The 14,800-nt window shown below is 34.0% G+C and overlaps 1 protein-coding gene across 1 annotated transcript in view; it reads right to left on the reverse strand.

The window, feature by feature from the left end:
- The window catches only part of FSTL5 (follistatin like 5), a 273,043-nt gene that overhangs the window by 126,136 nt on the left and 132,107 nt on the right, over positions 1-14,800 (reverse strand). The gene's annotated exons all lie outside the window — the stretch shown is intronic.

Genomic DNA, 14,800 nt, shown 5'->3' on the forward strand with positions numbered 1-14,800 from the left:
GCAATATACTGATTAGCAAAGAAAGGTATTTTGCAATCTTCTTTTTACTCACTATTCTGAAGATACAAGGATTTATGAAACAACTGTTTACCTCATGGAAACTGCGTAGGCAGTTTTGTTTTGCTAGTGGATCTTCTAAGAAACGTCTAATTTACATGCATGGGACTGGAATTAATTCTTTTGGTATATTTAATGGTATGTGCATTGCTACGGAGACACTGTAAACATCTTCATAGCCATTACAAAAGCAGAGAGAGAAAAAGTTCCTAAATGCTTCTCACTATCCTAGAAAGACTCAGATCTATAAGAGAAGGATTTATGTTAAAAATTAAATCATGGAAGAAAAAATGTTTTTTGGAATCAAAAACACTGTAGCCTTTTTTGTTTTGGTTTTTCTAAAAGCCACCAACTGTTATGTAGCTATTTAAGTAACAGAAATAGACAGACCCAAGTTGTATTTAACTGACAGACTAAACTGTGCATAGTATTTGCATATTTGTCCTCTTCTGTCAGGGGCATGGAGATTGAGGCCATACAATTTCTAAGAGTTGAGTTCTGCGTGACTGCTTTTCAGGGGTCTAATGCAGAAATACTCAGTAGGGAAATGTTTATTCCTCAGGCATTCTGAAGCTGCAGTGAACAAACCTTGCCATCTGAAGGGATGCAGGCTCCAGGTGGTGGGGAGGGAAAAGAGCACTTAACTTGAACATACTCTAATTCATTTGGGTGAACTCCAAGAGACTGGGCCAGAAAACAAGTACCATCTTTGTCTCCCCTAGAAAACTTTTTTGGCTGTGGTGCCATTGAAAAGACAGTCTGGCTGAAGGTGATGACTAACACCATTTTAAATCCTATTTGTTAGTGGATGGCTATCAAAGCTAGCTACCACATTCAGATTTTAGCCCCTAAAATTATCAGTCTCATTCTACAAGTTTAAAACTGCAAAGAGCTATTCTTTACAGACACAGAACACAGTCAAAGAGCTAGTTTTCTTAATATCTGTTAAATCATGGATTTGTCACAGTAGCATTGACAAGTCGCTTCATGTCTGAGTTTAAAAGAGAAACTCACACTGATGATTTTTTTTCCTTCAAGCACAGAACCATGTCTCTCACTTTAATGATTGACCAAGAATTGAAGAGAGGTTTTCATCTCTATAAAGGCAATAATGATGCTAATGTTCATTTGAATATTGAAGATTATTTAATTATAAATTCTGAACAACTTATGCACAAATTGCACAAATATTTCCATGAGCGATTTTATAAGTCATGCAAATTTAGAGGAAAAACAATTAAATTTATGTATCACATAATCATGAAAAACATTGCAATAATTAGTTGTGTTTGCTACTTTTAACTCCAAATAGAATTTATGGAAAAAAGTTGTAAAGGAAGTTTGATCACAGTCCAGGAAAGACATTTTAATGTACTTTAGGCATTAACTGTACATCTAAAACTTAAGGAAAAATGAACTAATATATTCTGTCACGAGAACTGTTCAGAGAGAGAATAATTCAGAAAACATCTTTTCCATTACATTTCTACTTCTCCTCACATAGCACAAACTTCTGTAGCTAGTATAATAGTCATATAAGAGCACTTAAATACTGCATATTTATAAACTATTTATACATTTTACCAGATGAGAAAAGTATTTTTATAATTTTTTAATGTAAAACAGAAGTGCAGTCTAATACAAAATAATCTGAGAGACTGCTAGTGCCAGAAGTTTGGGTACTTCCTGTAGAAAAACTTCATTCACAAATTAAGCAAAGTAATCTGTTAGAAGTACTATATTATATATATTTTGATCTAATAACCCCCCCTTCTAAATATTACTATGAATTTTAGCAACGCACTTTAAGCCAGTGAGAGATGAACTGTCAGTTTATGATCTTAGCTAATTACAGTTGTAGTAAACAAAGTTTCCACAGGAAACCAGGTTTCCACACTACATTCAAAACTTTTCATTTTTTATACATAATTGAGAGTAGTCTTTACACCAACATCTGGAATTTAAGGACAAATATGATGGATGGACATTACTGACAGATAAGGGAATCACAAGGAAATAATGAGAGACTCCTAGTGAACATGGCACAATTTCATTAATAAATTGCTCTCTTATCTCATTGTCATCATTGCCTTTTACTGCAATATTTAAGGAAATGTGAAGCTGATGTTTAAATTACAGGAATGAGGTTCTATTTACAGGAGACCTCCCCCAGGCTGGAGTAGCAGCACAGAGAAAAACTCAGTTGTTTTATTTAAGTTCTAATTTAGTAAGCATTAGTTGTGAAATAGTTGTCTCAATGACACACAAATGGTAAATGGGGATTAAGTACGTCAACCTTTATAGTGAGGAAAAGTAATTTATGCTTAATAAAATTGAGCAAGACAAACTACTGGGAATACACTACAATTATATTACTTCCAAAAAGGCCTACTAAATTCTATATAATTAGCTACATACATGAAAGGGTAACTGACATGTACATAATTTACTAATTTAATTCTGTTTTCTAGTACTTTTTTCTTTCATTTTTGAACTAGAATTCCTAAAAGAATAAATAGTTATTTTCTGAAAAAAATCCTAGAAAGTAATAATAGAAAAAGAAAACACAAAATTTCTTTTTCTGTTCGTTTCATTCATGGAAAGGACCAGTTCTGGTACACAAGAGTTTTTGTCAAAAAACAAACAAACAAACAAACAAACCCAAAACAAACAAATAAAAGATACCTAAATAAAAAAAAAATCTGCTATGATTTATTTCACAAATTTTCTGACATTATCTATGTAATCACAGAAGATGTGCAGTAACCTAAAAGTGACAGAACAAACACAATGGAATCTAAGTGCAGGTCTCCAGTTCCATATCTTGCACTTTCTGAAGTACTGATATTCCTAGGATTTAATTCTCAAATTAAAAATAGTAGAAAAATGGAAACATTTGCTATTTCCTTCCATTCAGTTCAACAGTTTTGTAGCTGTATCTCTGTTACCTAGGAAACAGCTCAAAGTTATATTTTGAGTGCTATTGTCCTTCTAGACAGTATTGAATAGTGGTATGCCTAAAACAGAAAAAGAAATTCTGTTTGACAATTAGTCATGCTTAATTTGAAAAAGAAAAAATTATCACAAAATTAACTAATTATCTATGAAAATGTGGGAAAGAAATATAAACATTCTTAACACCTGCAGAAAAATATTAAAGAATCAGCTAAGATAATAGTTCAGGGAACACTCCTTACATCCAAAGTCAGATTTCAGATTCTTGGATTTTGTATTTTTTTAGAAAAACACTAATATACACAAAGAAGAAAATAATGCAGATATTTTCAAAACACAATAAATCATACCATCTGATATCTCAGTTCTTTCACCACATTCATGGCTAATTCTTTAGCCTTTCTATGCCTGAGCCACTTCATTTAGCAGGAACAACCCCTATCTCAGAAAGCTAATATTCACAGCATGTCTATCCCTACAAAAGTCATCAGCTGCTGAGATACAATTTGATTCTGAGCTATCTGTGAGTTTGCACATAGATTTTATCTATATCTATATAACACAAATGGTTTCCACATTATTCTTTTAAAATTAAAATAACTTTGGACGTTTCAGACATGGCAACTAGTTTTCAGTGAAGCATATCTCATATAAGCAGTTTTAAATAATCCAGAACATAAATATACATAAATCAGAATCTTGGAAATTGAATAGACCTGATAAGCAGCAACTTCTAACCTTCTATATTCTGAACATATTCAGAATAATCTAATTAACCAAAACAATTCAGTGTAAAATCACAAATTATATTGCATGGAACAAACATGAGAAATTAATCCAAGATAAAATATATATATATATATACACATACACACATATAGAAACTTATACAGATATGCACACACACACATTCATATGCACATACACATGCACATATCTGATATCAATTCAATTTCAAACATAACATAAGGGGAAACTTGAAGGTCTTCATCCATTCAGCTATTTCTCAACATCTGTCTCCAGATAAAGCATGAAAGTTGTAATCTTACTTGCAGCCCTAACAAATAAAGGGACACTTCAGACCACCAAAATTGCTTAGGTTTAAATGAAAGAAACTTCAAGTCACATATAATCTCATATCTTATTTTTCAATATAAAACTCATATGTTCCAAATCTAGTGGTCAAAAGTTTTGACCCTTATTCCTTGGTCTCCTCACTGGACCTAGAAGAGAAAAAAATCTCACCCATACAATAGAAATAAATTTTGACCTATGGCCCAGAATTTGAGGCAGGTGGAGAGGAAAGCTTTACACTCAAAGCAAATAAACAGGGATTAACATCAAAGATTTTCTCTATTGAAGCTATGCTTTAAATAAAAAGTGAGAATTTGGGAATTTTCCACCATTTTTTAAAAAACATGAGATTTCAGGCCTGCAAATTTTGGCCCAACAGCTGCTTAGCTTTACACATTCAGAGTTACTATAAAAAAAAAAAAGGAAAAAAAAAAAGACATTTTGAATCTGTGTTTGGCTTCGATACTTAGGTGTTAAGGACTTCATGTACTCAATTCTGTTGTGCAAGTAGGTTTAAATAGCTACAAAATTTTCTAAGAATGTTCAACAGTGTTCTCTGTTGTTATGGGATATACTTATAAAAATAGCTCCCACATAAACAAACCATGCAATTATCCAGAGACAGACACACAAATACAAAATTTTAAAGTTATATCTGTTATTGTCCTTGAAAAATACTTCTAATACTTCTAATGGTATATGAAAGAGAAATTAGATTTTCAAAGCTTTAGTTGTACTTTGTAAATAAGAAATAATGTTGTCCTTTCCTCACATACCACCAGTTAAAATGTTCTAAACAATTTCAAGTTTTCAAAACTAAAATTAATATGACAAAAGTAATAATTTCACTTAATTCCACATACTGGCACAAGTCTGGTGTCCAGACTTACCTGGGGATACATATAAACAGCTTTTCAGTGCCTAAACAATCAATAGTTCAGATATACTATTCAGATCTTCCTTAGAGAAATGCCATTTAGGTCAAATAAGAGTAGAAGCTGTAATAAATTTGCATTAAGATTAACCAAAAAAGTAACTGAAAATCAGCTTTAAAAAGTACTGAAATCAGCTTTTGGGGTAGTGATCTGTGCTGTTCTTCTGGTTGTTAATGCAGAGTAGTTGATATATCACAGATCTCTGGATGGAAGAAAGTAGGTCATATAAACTTTCAGCTTCAAGCTGGCATTTGAAAGCTCCAGCAGGTTGGCAGTAATGAACAAAACATCATTTTCCACAGCTGAGAAAACAGTGAATGTTGGGGTTGTGTGGACTACATGTTAGCATCACAAACACTGTAAGCAGTGCTAGTCTAAAACTGGAAAATGAAGGACTCTTCTACAGGATTGACCCTGTTGTAAAACAACTCAAATCCACACTAATTCCATATAGTGATATCACTTCTCAGAACTTCTCATGTCTTTCATGCTTACTTTGAGATACTACACCATGGCAAACGAGATTAAAATGGGTGCATTTTACAAATGCAGGATTTTGGGTTTTTTCTTGTATTCAGCTCAAGCTTTAAGATCAGCTTTTCTATGTGTTTCATACATCTTGAAAAAATTAACCTTCTATTTCATCAGTAAACATTAATGTGTAACATTAACAAGATAATCTAGGCTTCCTTGTCCTCTTTAAAAGAAATTTGAGAGAGAAAAAGAGAAAATCAGTGCATCCCAAAGGAAGGCATTATCAAAAATGAAGGTTGAGACAGAAGTTTAATGCAGCATTTTATTTTCCCCTCTAGTTGAGTTAATGCAACCATTGCTGCTGTTAGTCTTCCTCCCACAGGGCTTAAACAATTTTTGACTTGAAGTATCTAAAGTGATACTATGAAAGTTGTAAAATGGTATGGGCTTACAAAAAAAAAAAAAAAAAAAAAAAAAAAAAAACTTACCAAAAAAAAAAAAAAAAAAAACCAAAAAAACCCCCAGCATTCCATATCTAGCAAGAAAACACATATGGAATGTAAGCCTCACCAGAAAATCATGCAGAATTCCACTTCTGCTTTTTGGGAAGTGTGTCAGAGGGCTCTCATTAAAAAGAAACAGAAAGTTACTGAAACAGATGAAATATTAAGTCACAATCTTCCTTTTCCCAAAAGATTCCCAGAAATGTAGAGTATTGATAGGTTTACAAAGGTGAGGTATGAAGACTGGGCTAAGTCTAACAAAAAAAAAAAAAAAAAAAAAAAAAAGACGGCAGTTCTGTTGCTCCATTTCTGTTCATTCTCCACCATCACTTATGCCACTTTTTCCTTTGTTTCACCTTTAGCACAGCTGGGTTTTGCTGCTAAGTGCAGAGGTTGTTACATTCAGTTTTTTGCTATAAGAAAAGGAAACTTAGTTTTATGTGTGTGTATATATATATGGAACCAAAAATTAACAATAACTTAGCATCACACACACTTTTGTCTGAATTTGTGCTCATACTCGTACTTGAAGTTAAGAATTGTGTAAATCAATGCAAGAGAAAAGCAAGGCCTACATAACCTGACTTGTATTTAGAGATGCAGTGTGAACCTTGCAAAGTTCTCAGATTATGCACAAAATTTGACCAGTCATCCTTAAACATGTGTTTTGATCATTGTTTTCTTTCACAGCCACAAAAAAGGCTACCTAGAGAAAATAGATCAATATTTGAATTGAATACTGCTGAATTCCTATAAATATATGTTTTAACAGAGATATTTCTCATCTATGGTTTGATGCAGAAGGCATTAGAAAAAAATAGACTCCAGCTTTTCACCAATTGCAATGAAATTCATAGCTTTGTTTTCTTACAGCTGAAGCTTTGTTTCTAAGTGTTTTGTTCAGCACTTAATCTTCAGCAGAAACTGTCCTTATTCACACAGATTTAAGGATTTAAAAAGATGTTTTATTTCTGTCTGGTTTCATATTAATTCTATGCTACTAAAAAAAGGGTTGTAAAACATTGGAACAGACTACCTAGGGAAGAGATGGAGTCGCCATCCATGGAAGTGTTCAAAAAACATGTGGGTATGACACCTGAAGACATGGTTGAATGGTGAACAAAATGCTGGTGCTGGGTTAACAGCTGGACTTAATTGTTTTAAAGGTCTTTCCAACCTTATCAATTATATGATTCAAATCAAAGCAAGATGAAGGTAATAAGAATCCAACAAATTTTCCTATCATTTTAAGATCTGTTTTTCATTACATATGAAAAATGCTTGACTAGAGTAAAATGAAGGAGATGATTGTTTGGGTTTTGTTTTAAAATTTGTGCTAATTCTAATTTCAAGTTATTATAATCTTTCTGCTTTCTTACTATGACTGATGGATAGTGTTTTTTTACTAATTATAACTTAGTTAATGCTGCTTTCCAAACCTAAAGATGATTATCTCCTAGCCATAACTCAAGACAAGTGTCAGACATACCAACATGACCACATGAAGAGTGCTATGTCTGTCATTAACCTACCAAAATTATTAACAATTAACCTACCAAAACAAAGTTATATACAGATCAGCTTTTGCATCTGAAGAGAACACATCTAAATATGTTATTTCAGCATTAACTTAATTTTGCTTATGGATTCTGATATCTGGCATTGTATTCCCCAAACAGAGGTAACTTTCAAAGTAAGCATGCAATGAAATTAAATACTTTCAATGATTCTGTAACCATATGTCTTTCTTTGAATAGTCCTTTTTGTTTTGTTTTCACCGTTTTTAAGCAGCAAAAGTCAGTTCAGGAGAAAAACAGATGTACTAAAAAAATCAAGGTATGCTCTTAACTAAAAGATAACAGCTGACTTGATCATTTGTGGAAGAAAAGACCATATAACAACTATTATCAAAATTTTTAGATGTTAAAAACACTTTCCAGATCTGTTTTATGTTAATAAAAAGTGGAAAGCTTTCATGAATTTTTTATTACTCTCACAAACAAATAAAATATTTCTTTTATATGTTTATGTTGTCCAGTTAATGACTTTTCTTGAGAACATATTATGGATCACTGAGCCCGATGCTGAGATTGTGGAAGCTTATCTTAGTACTACTCAAAACATACACTGCTTCCTGAAGAGGTATAGTTACTGTATTTTACATTCAGTTTCTGGTCTGGTTTACGTATGGAAACGTGACAGTGATCATACGATAACATCGAACACCTTAAAATATGGACTTTCAACCTGTCAACTAGTATGTGTCGCAGAGCAAATTTGGGTATGTCTATCCCTCACAATAGATGATGTAAACTGATAGTTTTAAATTTATATGTCTCCTCTTCATAGATAAATGAAGGGAGATAGTGTAAGATTTCAAAATATGGAACCTGCAAAAGGGATACAATTCTTGTCTATTTGTAGAAGTGTTACACCCACATCTGCTATTTGTATTTTCCTCCTTTCAAACTATGACTTCAAAGTAAATTCGCTTCCAGTCTTTAAAAATAACATAGGTTGTCTTTTGGGATATTTCTCTTTACGGGGATTCTCATCTCACACCATACTAAAACGCTCTGCCCCACTGTAAATTTTGTAAAATTTTTGCACAGTCTTGAAGCCATACAGGTTCAGCTGGTTTATGAAGAAGGAGCCATGAGAGCAAATGCCAAGAGCAGAGAATCTTTCAGTGACTGAATTAAACTAACATCTGCATACTGAAAAGACCCTTAACTGTGAAAGAAAACTAGTGAAAAGGGCCACGCTTTCCTCAAAACTATTTAAGAAATCATTACATTCAAATTCTTCCTAAATATAATGGAAAAACTAATTTTCAAAATACCTTACCTTACCATATGATTATATTATTCTAGAATAAAATCAGTTCCAGTTTCAAATGTGATATTTGAGCTACCCCTGTTAGAAGACAGTAGCAGCAGTGCTGGTTAACAGAACTACAACAGCAGGAAAGGAGTGCAAGACAAGGTGTGGAAAACAAAGAAACTGTACGCACAAATCTATTGTGAAAACACATTTGTTTCAATTTTCAGACTGCTAAACAACAGGTGCAAATGTCAAACAGGTTAACAAATAAGAGTAGATACATTAAGCATTAAATGCAAATGAAAAGTAACCCCCGACATTCGATATTGCTATTACAGTTCCAGAGAAAATACGCTGGGAAATTATGTCAGAAACAGAGCATGTATATAAATATGTATACTTATGTGTAGTAATGATAATAAGCAACAGCTAGGTTCATATGCAAATAAGATAGAAGTTATTGTTCAAATCATTTAATATTGTAAAAGTGTAAATTACCCTGTTAAGCATGGGAAAATCATATCTGCATAATACTGCTTAAGATACCATTGCAGAAAAACTTTAGCTGCTGTTATATTTTTGTTGCTTCAGAAGAACAGGAACACAGTGGGAAAATGATAATAAAGTACTAGCTGTTGTATAGAAATAATTGGAGCTATAAACAAGTATCCTCAGTTCTTATTTTTGTACTAAATAGAAATTAAATCCACAAACTCATTTAAGAAACTCTAGAAACAAACTTGATATATAAATTTCATCTTAGTTGGTTGCTTGAAATAGCAGGCACAGATTTGTTTTAGGCAAAATTCCCTCCATTTTATTTTCTTATATCAAACAACACCACGGTAATGAAATTATTATCTTGAAAAAAGATATTCCCTTTCCATACGTGACAGAAAATGCACAAATACATTTGTACTACTTCTATCAGATTGCTTAGTGGATTTTTTCAAACTCTATTCTACTTTTGTAGACTCCTTCTAGTTGAAAAGTAATGTATAAGAAATTAATGGAAAATGCGTACTGTGTAAAAACATATTTTATATGCACTGAAAAGTGGTGACAACATCCCTAGTGATTCAGTCCAACTGAATTCCACATACCAGTACCAGACTTTTCTCATTGTAACTAATAAGACACACAACACAAATGTTCAAAAATCCCTGCCTAGAAATAAAAAACATGTATTAATTACTATTAGTCTTGAAGTCTTTTAATTCTTGTATCCATAGGCATAGAAAACTGATTTAAAGACTGAAGTCTTCAGAAAAAGCAGTACATTAGAAAGAAGATTGTACTGTGACATGTACAACACCGTGTTAATGGATGACAATCTTATTTTAAGGATTTGTAAATTTATGCAGGTTTAACCTAAATTTACCACTAGACCTTAACTGAAAAGGGAAGAAGAGGAAAAAATAAGGTGAAAAAAGCTTCATATTATCCTAATTCTGAGATTATTTTCAAGTTAGGTAGTCTTCAGAGCTTCCTATCAGTGACAAGTAACCTGGATTTTGTCTGCCATCTGACTTGGAGACTGAATTCTATCTTTTACAACCAAGGGGTACCACAACATTCGCATAATAGAGGCAAGGAATGTCATTGCTGCTGTTATTATTATTACTACTAGTGCTAACACTACTATTATTACTATTACTGTTCTGCAAAAGGACTGGGATTAAATCATAAGAGTAATTATGTTTACAAGACATTCCAGTAGCCCCAAAAAAGCAGGCTTTCCAAAAAGATTTACTCTTTAAATAACCTTGAGAATGAAACTCAAGCTTTATTTCTCTTATTTTTCTACATTCCCTTTGTAATAAAGAGGAAATGCTAAAAATGGACATAAAATTGTCTTTTAGAAATTAAAAAATAACCCTTAAACTGGATAAATACTGAGATGTTAAAAGTCATTGGTACTATTGCTGTCCTGCTTTTTTTTAGAATTGTAAATATAGATATCTTTGGATCTGAGTTAACAGGGGGCTGTTTCTGGATTCTGTTTTGTTTTAAGGGAAGACATGAATTGAAATCGACATCGCCTCCATACTTCTCAGAAATAATTAATCTAATATATATATTGGCAGGAAATAAAATGAACAGCATTTAGACACAGATTATCACCTTTATAAATGAATAACCTTTTTTTGCCTTCCAACTTCACCTGTTCTGTTGTAAGGAGAGCTAGTCAAGATTCTCTCACAGATACTGAAAATATATTTTTGAATTCTCAAACAGACAGTAAATATTAACCAAATTTAATTACCAGTAATCCGAATTCTCTGAGATGCAAAGTGAACCTGTGCATTTATCTTTTGCAAATGCTAAAGGTTAAGAAATATTTTCAGCCTTGTAACGAATTGGACAATATATCAGCATGTAAATTGCAACACGGCCACTTGTGCATATACTACACATAACATAACACTGGACTGGAATAAATAGGAAAAGGCTGGAAAGCAAGGGAACATGACATGCAGCTCTTTAAGAGCTCCCTTTTTGTTAAATTACTGATTCTTTAAGGAACTGCCACTGTTTGTCAATTCAAAACTTTAGTGACTTCAAAAAATGCCCTGACACATTAAAATTACTTTGAGTCCCACCTGGGAATAGCAACCTTTGTTAAAAGCTGTTAATGATAGCTAATTCAGCAGGGATACACCGCTGTGTGAGAGTAAACAGAACCGGCAAGAAACCACAATAACTATCTCCCAGAAAGAGATTATCTAGTTATATTTGTAGGTCAGCTGAAGTATGTTTTAAAACTTCAAAGCCGTTGCATCCTTTCTGGCTTGTAAGAGGTTTAAAAACATCGGTTATTCTTCAAAAATCCACCAAGACAAATGGTCAAGAATGTGGGGACTGCATTTAAGATGAAATACCCGATACACGGCCATCTTCATACCATCACAAGCCCTTCCAAAAAAAGTAACAGTAATTTGAGAAGACACACTAATGAAGGTGGAATTTGTTACTTAATATGAACCTATCACCTACACCAAATTCACTGCTTAAATTTTTATGTAAATGTGCAGAGGTTTCTTCTGGAAGGGACTTTCAAGTCTAAGAATAACCTAAATAACTTTTTTCAACCCCCTTGAAGAACACTTTCTATTTGGATATACTATGTATCACGAGAGACAAGAGATTGTACCCATACTCCAAACTATTCTAAGTAATAAAAATTATCTCATTAAGAAGAGAGCATTTTACCTTAATTCTCATGTCAGTAAATTAGTGTGTGTCAGTAATGTGAATTACACTCTATTCTCAGCTGCACTCCTGAAAAAAAAAAGCTGATCTGACCTTAAAGAAGGTGGGGACAGCCTTCCTAGGCCTGAATGAGTGCCTGGGCTTCACGATGCCCTGAGGCATCTTGGCAGGCTCAGTCTCAGATCCTGAACAGGTCAGAGGGCAACAAGAATTTGAATCAGAGGAACTGGAAAAGATTTGAATGTGAAAAGCCTGACACTTAAACATACTGCAAAAAAGTGAGACGGCATCACCAAGTCATGTTCCTTACCAGGCAGTGGGGCACAATCATAGCATGACACTGACACTTCTGCTCTAGAGGCTTACCCATTTGTTGGCTCAGATCAACACCCTTGGCTTTCACAGGGGAAGCTTCTTAATTACAAGGCATGAACTCAGGTGCATTTCAGGTGCTGAGAGCAGACATTCTGGCTATAAGCTGAGAAACCAGTCTCTATCTTAACGGGGTATAATCTTCTAGGTTACCATTAGACAGTTCTAAGGCACTAAGAAAAAGGCAGATAAAAAAAAGCCTTAGCTGAATAAATTTGCAAGTCCACATGTGCCAGGTTTGTTATGAACAGTAGATCAAGCAATTCCTGACTTGTGAAGGTCACAAGCAGGTTAGCAAATTTATCATTCCATTTTCCCCCAGGGGAAAAATAGACCAAACATGTAAAAAGAAAATCAAATATTTTAAAAAGTAAGTAGGTCTGGTTAAAAAAACACAGCAACCACAAAACTTTTTCTTAATTAATATTTTAAATTAGGACAGAAAGACAAAATTAAGGATGTGGGTAGACACATCAACTTCTTTATCCATGCATGAGCACAGAACACCCTCAACAGATATTGCTGAAGCCAAAGCACATACCAGTAAGAAACGTTTCTGAAATACACCATTTCAACATATACATTAAAAATAAGTATATGCTAAACAAAACACTATCACTGCTACATTGTCACTTTGCTAACAAATCTCCTTGCAAAGGGTCAGATATAGGAATCTGAATTCAAATCTGAGCATAAAGTAATTTTATATTGCCCATCTCAGCAAATGAGTTGAGGAACACACAGAAACTTTTCTCAGCAGAAAATTTTCCCAGTTTAGTAATCACAAGTGGGTATATATTTAGCTAGTTATTTGAGTGTTCTTTTATCTCATCATCAAGGCATGCTGCCATGGTACGACCTTCTGGAACACAGCCTATAGTAAATATTTTCCTTCAAAGCTATTCCTCATCACACAATACCGATGGGGATTTTTTTGTCCAAGTAGTCCTCTAAGTAGAATTTCACCAGACATATGTCATATAACCATTTATTGGTGTGCATTAGATATTGTCAGATATGAAGAAATGTATTTTGTCAGAACAGAAGTAAGTATTTGGTCAGCAACAAAAATGGGCTGTTTAAAGAACAGCTCTCTAAACAGATGTGGTTTCTGTTATTGTCCTTTTGCCATCTGACATGAAAATCAGGTCCAATTTATTTAGATTAGTATTTGTTCAATGCTAAAAATGTCATGCTCAGCAAATATAAATGCTATCTGTTCAGAAGAACTTACAGTCTAAAGGCAAATTCACAGAATATGATCACACACCTCTTTCCCTTACGCGTTTCTATTTCTCTACCACTCAATTTTCCTTGATGGTTTCTGACTTGTTAAATGAGTTGGTTTACTCATTACAGTAGGATTAACCATGTTAAAAGCAAATGAGTCTTTGCACTCTTGTATTGGCACTGAATTCCTAACTAACAAAATATTTCACTCCTCATTTACTCAATGAATTAATATGCAAGGTTTAGCTAAGAACCGCACACTGAACATTCCTACACATTACTGCAGTTGCTCTAGATAATCTTCCCCCCACCCCTAAAGCAAAGAATGATAAAATTCTCAATGTGTTTTCCCTGTGCGTATAATGTTTCTATCAAACAGATGGGTGTATTTCTTCAATCTTTCTAACAAGAATTAATGGAAATTAAAAAAGGATTTATTGACTAGTGGCAGATGGCTGAAGGATTTTGCTTAGGTACAACTCATGTAAATTACAAAAAAAGCAAATTCAGCCTCTTGCTGTGGACAAGAGGTTACTCCTGCATTAAATTAGGAACATTCTGTTCAGTGTTAAAAGGTAGTAAACACTTTTTTTTTTTACAGTTGAACATTGCTTATTCCAAAAGTCATGTGCTTGGGAACACTAGGCTAAGGGAATACAAAATTTCCTTCACAGGGTTACAGAATGGGAAAGGGTAGAAAGGACTGCAGTGGGTCACATCTGGTCCAGCCTCCCTGATCAAGCTAGGTCATCACAGAGCACATGGCACAGGATTGTGTCCAGACAGTTCTTGAGTAACTCCAGTAAGGGAGACTCCACACCCTCTCTGGGCAACCTGTTCCAGTGCTCGGTCACTGCACAGTAAAGTTCTTCCTCGTGTTCAGGTAGAACTTTCTGTGCATCAGTTTCTGCCCATTGCCTCTTGTTCCATTGCTCTGCACCACTGAGCAAAGCCTGAAAACATCCTCCTACCACCCTCCCTTCAGATACTGACAGACATTGATGAGGTCCCCTCTCTGTTGTCTCGTCTTGAGACTGAACAGGCCCAGCTCCCTCAGCCTGTTCTCGTAAGAGATGCTCCAATCTCTCAAATATCCTTGTTGCCCTCCACCAGATGTGCTCCATGAACTCCATGTCTCTCTTGTCCTGAGGAGCCCAGAATTGG

Source organism: Vidua chalybeata, chromosome 4, assembly GCF_026979565.1.
Source record: "Vidua chalybeata isolate OUT-0048 chromosome 4, bVidCha1 merged haplotype, whole genome shotgun sequence".
In the NCBI taxonomy this organism is placed as follows: domain Eukaryota; kingdom Metazoa; phylum Chordata; class Aves; order Passeriformes; family Viduidae; genus Vidua; species Vidua chalybeata.